Consider the following 6,000-nt stretch of genomic DNA (forward strand, 5'->3'; position numbering starts at 1 on the left):
ATGGGCTCAGGGTGGGGCAATCATATAAAATAATTTGTAACTAGAAACAGTACCCGAGGTCTTATCCCGGTTAAATTTTAGGGTTCCAAACCTCAAAAGGAAAAAACGGAACCCTTATAGGATCACTTTGTTGTCCGTCTGTCTGCCTGTTTATCTTTAAACTTTTTTCTCAGGAACGCGTAGAGATATGAAGTCCGTTGAAGCTGTGAAAAAATCAAACTTATAAACCAACGCAAATAAAAGATACAGCCTGTATTATGCTGTAAATTTTCGCAAATTGCGACTTTCGCAAGGGAATCATAACCTACAGGGTACTTTCCGTGAACACAGAATCTTGAAATTTGGTAAGAAGCAACATCTTATATGACAGATACAAGAATAATTGTGAAAAGTATAAATTTTCTATAACAACATATTATAAACAGGCTCATACGCAACCATCGGTGCGCAAGTTCAACTCGCGGTTTTTATTTCATACAAAATGGTCAGAAGGGTCTGACACCCGGCCTTGTATCAAAAAATAAGTTAACAGTTGTGTCTTCTAGATACTACATGGATGTACCTAGTTAATAGTAGACACAACCAAAAAACCGGCCAAGTGCGAATCGAACTCACGCACCGAGGGTTCTATACAAACATGTTTTTTTTGTTGTTACTTTAAATTTATGCTTTTCGCAATTTTTTTCTTTATCTCCGCTATAAAAAGTTACTTAATACAGATTCTGGTTTCACGGGTACAAGTGCCCTGTAGGTTTTGTTCCTTGGGACCCGTTCGATTCTTGAAATTTTTTAGCAAAAGCGGCTGTATCTTTTTGATTGCTTTGCCTTGAAGATGGATTTTTCATTTTTTTTTTTGCTTCAAGGTACCTTAGATTTGAGTATTCGATAATGTTTTAAGCAATACATCCACGCGTTCCTGATAAAAAAGGTGTTGACAGGCAGACAGACAACAAAGTGATCCTATAGGTAATATCTAAGGGTTCCGCTTTTTTCCTTTTGGTGGTTCAGAACCCTAAACATATGTTTGGGGCTACTTTATTATACAGTTAAGCTTTCTATGGATACAATAATTTTAAATTAATTAATTATTGTTGAATATAGAAATGAAATATAGTTTAAAAAGTTTTTGGCCAATATCTCAAAAACTAAGTATCCACTTTGGGGCAAAAGTTATTAATGTGACCTTTTTTGTAGAGAGTAAAATTTCGCATCTTTTCTACCTTGTAAACGTTTTCGTATAACTGAATGTTTTCCATTGCCCATATTTTTTGAGTATCTTAGAACGTTTAATGCTTGTTTAATGTAAAAATGCCGCAGGCGGCCGAAATAAACTACTTAGGTACCTAAAAATTTTTAAGCACTACAGCACATATTTTTTTTAGTTTATTGAATTAACTAGTACCATTATATATTATCCATACCTTGAAATATTCGATTAAACGCCCAGTAGTCCAACATTAAACGTTCTATAACTCAAAAAGTACGGGCATTAGAAAAAAAATCAAACAAATGCTGTAGTGTAGAAAATAAAGTGCTTTTAAAAAATGAATAGATGCATTTTATTGATAAATCAAATATTTTAAGAGTTATTAGCCAAAAACGATAAACCGATTCATTAAATAGGCCATAAATCGAATACGGTAAGTTTTACAAAAAAGTTTACAAGGTGAAAAAGATGCGAAATTTAATTATCTACAAAAAAGGTCAAAATAACTTTTGCCCTAAAGTAGATAGTCTCCGAGAAATTGGAGAAAAAGATTGCGTTTGTGTACGCATAAGATAAATCGTACCAGCTTTTTGTTTTGATCGCATATTTTTATGTCAACTGACGACTTTTGAGTATATTCCTAGTTAGTACCTAGATAATTTAGTTTTTTAAATTTGGTTAGGTACCTTCCAGGTCAGAGCCAGGGTGGGGCAAGCGCCCCACCCTGCCCCACCGTGGCTACGCCCATGTTGCTCTTCTTTCACGTAGCAACGTCGTCACCAATTGCCGTAAATAGGTACATGGAGATTAGTTTCGGGCCGGAATGTTGAAATATGCTAACTACCACTAAGTATGCTCCTTTTATCCCCCTTAAAACATAATACGTAAGTATACGTACAACTTTTATAAGTACATTTTAAACGATGGCGATTAATATTAGAGCAGGTGCATGTTATAACAAATCTTTAAATTCCTTGATCAACATTTATATGAAATACAAACCCATTATGAGATCGTATACAGATAAGTTATATGTTTGCTTTTATTATGTAAGTACCATGGCGTTCTACGTGGAAGTATTATAAAATGCGTTTCCCATCGTCGCATATGCGCCTGAGTTGTGTGACAATTACTCTATTAACGTCGCGTTATCAGAGTCGTGACTTAACGCCATGTAAACAACAATTAACTGATTTGAGATTGTTTTTTTTTATATTGAATTCATATATGTATAACTAGCTGTGCCGCCCGGTTTTAGCCGCATTGATCACCTGAGCTTCGCGTGATGGTATATAGACTTCCTCGATAAATGTGCTACCTACTTAGCAGTGAAAAAATTTTTCAATTCAGAGTCGTTGTTCCTGAGGTTAGCGCGTTCAACTAAGCAAACAAACTCTTCAGCTTTATAATATTAGTATTCTGTATAGTTCATAGTTCCATAGGTTGTAGTGAGGGCATCAGGATAAACTTTATTCGATAGTCCAAATATAGTTTGGCAAACAAAATACAATTTATACAGACTTTATCATAATAATAATATACCAATGTCAATAGTGCAAAATTAATGTGTGTTTGTATTTTTTCTTTCGGTACGCAGCTCTTTGATCTACCCGGTAATATTTATGCCATTTTCTGGTTTATTTTATTATGCAAGTTTTTTTTTATTTTTCCATACCTATACCTTTAATTGCGCGGTTTACATACAGTTGATGTAAATATTACTCGGCTACACGGATATAACTAAAATTAAATTTAGATCAACTCGATAACGTGACTTGTATAACAATATCAGAGTGTTTGTTTTATTTTCTTATTTATGCAGATGGCACAAGGATGCAGCGAAATGCCATTTTAATTAAAGTGATAAATTTATTGCGCGTTTATGATATTAAACAAATCTCGTTATTTACAGTTATTTATATCCGGTTTATTCTTATGATCTAAGGGTTTATTAGATTTACGAAGGTTACAGTAAGGTAGGTCTCAATAATATAATGCATACTTAGGTATAGAAAATAAAAAGCGATTTTCAAAATCGCATTTGTCAATAATGAATGCTTCGAATAATTAGATATTAAAGAAAATTACTTTATTTTTATTTGCAGTAATAGTAGGAATTTAAGTTTGATTTTTAATGTTTTTTAAATACCTAAATATGTGTAGAATGGAATTTGTTAAAATGTCATAATTTAAATTATACTGAAAAATGAAGTACACATACGAAATAATTACATTATTTATCTTGAAAATAATTTTTATATTAAGTACTTACATCAATAATTATAATCATATCACAAGAAAGATACTCTACATTTTTTCATTTAACAAGGATAGTGACATTATCAAGTCATTACTGCAACCTTATTACAATTATTTTAATAGTCACAAATCTGTGTCATTTGGTCAGGGATCTGTCAACTTCCGCAGTCAACTTGACCCGAGAAGGCTTTGTGAATCACGCAATTATAGAAGCTTATTATCATATCTCTGTTGTTCTGACGGAAGATGTCCTATACAAATATTTCCTTAGTACAAAGGTCTCGAACATAAATACATCACGGCAATTATAATTTCATATAATCGAGTGTAATGTCCGTTTATCTTACAATTAAACGATAAACAATGTCATAAGCAAGGTGAGGTTTGTAGTCGTTTTGTAGTCGCTGCGCGTTATGGCTGGTTCACACTTTGATTAGTGTGAGTGCAGGTGATTAGTGCGAGTGCAGGTGTGTAGTGCGAGTAGTGTCCAATTGACTGCGAGTGCAGGTGATTAGTGCGAGTGCAGGTGTGTAGTGCGAGTAGTGTCCAATTGACTGCGAGTGCAGGTGATTAGTGCGAGTGCAGGCACGCTGCGAGTGAGGGGGAAGGGAGGGCGCGCGGGACGTGGCTACTCGCAGTCCACTCGCAAAAAAATAGAACACGCTTCTATTCACTTTACTACACAGCCTACTAAACACTCGCACTAAACAGTCGCTGTCCACACGTAGTACTACTCATCACCTGCACTCGCACTAATCAAAGTGTGAACCAGCCATTATGCTAAGTGCCTGTTTTATGAGTGAACACGGTGCATTTTTATATGATACCTACTTCCGACTCTGCTTGGGTCATATAAAATATATGTTACAAACTAAGATTATAAAAGAAAATGATTAAGTTGTTACCTTTATCATTTTCTGCTCTATGAACAATTTTTTTTATGTACGAGTAGTGTCACCAATATAACATTTTGCGAGATATCAAGCTGCCTTGTTCATTAGGAAAAAGTCAGAAACAATTTTATCAAACAATATATTTTTAAATAGAATAGAAAATGGCAGAAAATAATTTATATATTTTGGTGATGATGATATTTTAATAAAAATATTGTAATTTTCACCTAAACAAGGGTCATAATATCTATAGAAAAGTCAAGTGCCAATAATTTGAGGAAAATTTTAATAACGAGGAAGGATTTAGCGAAGCTGTCAATGACAATATGTGTTCAATTGAATATTAATTTAGGAATATCAATGGAGGAAAAATTAATAACCTTGTACATGTCTTTAATAATGCATTTTATTTTTGACTTATTTATATGAAGGGAAATACATATTAATTTAAGGATAGCTAGTAAGTTAGCTAAACATAGAGGATATAATTGATACCTATGAACTATGAATAATTGGAACTAGAAGTAACGTTAGTAGTCATATAATTTAATTTAAAAACTATATCTTATGTTTTGGGCTGTTGATGTAGGTAGATCACAAAGTTCAAAACAGAAGATAGAACCGTAGTGCAAAAAAGAAACTTTAAATCCATAAATACACATACATACATGTATTAATTTATGTAAAGTGTCGCCACTCATTGTTTACGACATTTAACACTTGTATTGTCCGTATTATATGTTTTCTTTGTCATATTTATAAAAAAATATAGCATGGTGCTGTGAGTTATGAATAAATAAACTTATATAATGATGCTACGTTAAGATTATTTATTCGACAACATTATTTGTTTATTACTATAATAATGTTATTATGTTAATATTTATTACATTTCCTTGTGTCTTTATTAAGATTCCTTCCTTCCAACCAGTTTACCAATCTGCTGTAGTCTGTAGCTGTGTGATTATTCATAGTATATTATAATGTAAGTGTTTATTTCTACCACGAATAGTTAAAAATAATATGAAGAAAACAAATCTATACTAATATTATAAAGCTGAAGAGTTTGTTTGTTTGTTTGTTTGAACGCGCTAATCTCGGGAACTACTGGTCCGATTTGTAAAATTCTTTCGGTGTTAGATAGCCCATTTATCGAGGAAGGTTATAGGCTATATATCATCACGCTACGATCAACAGGGGTGGAGCCACGGGGGTGAAACCGCGCGGAGCAGCTAGTTAATTATAACTGTGAATCATCAATATATTGGCACTTACTAGTCTTACAACCGTGAATCTCAGAAGCAATTTTTGATGCTGAAAAACCAATTGTAAAATGAGAAATATGTTTGGTTGGACAAAACAATAAACTAATATTTTATAAAAAAAAAATATAATACGTAAAATACCACGCATACTAAGTAGTAACATATCTATGATATCTATATCTTATCTACAATTTATGAAATAATTTTTATAGTAAAATAATACAATAAGCCGCTATAAAAATCAGTCTATATTTATGGTCCATATCTAAGAACCTTGGATGACGCAGAAGAAATATTTGCAACCGCGATAAAAAGTACAATGATGCCGCCTGTTTATCTTAAAATAGCTATTTCTGCTATCACCTTCATCCCCTGG

The sequence above is a fragment of the Colias philodice genome, chromosome 3 (genome assembly GCF_061535455.1).
Source record: "Colias philodice isolate Cphi_HAF_F1 chromosome 3, ilColPhil1 Martin Lab GWU primary, whole genome shotgun sequence".
Lineage (NCBI taxonomy): Eukaryota > Metazoa > Arthropoda > Insecta > Lepidoptera > Pieridae > Colias > Colias philodice.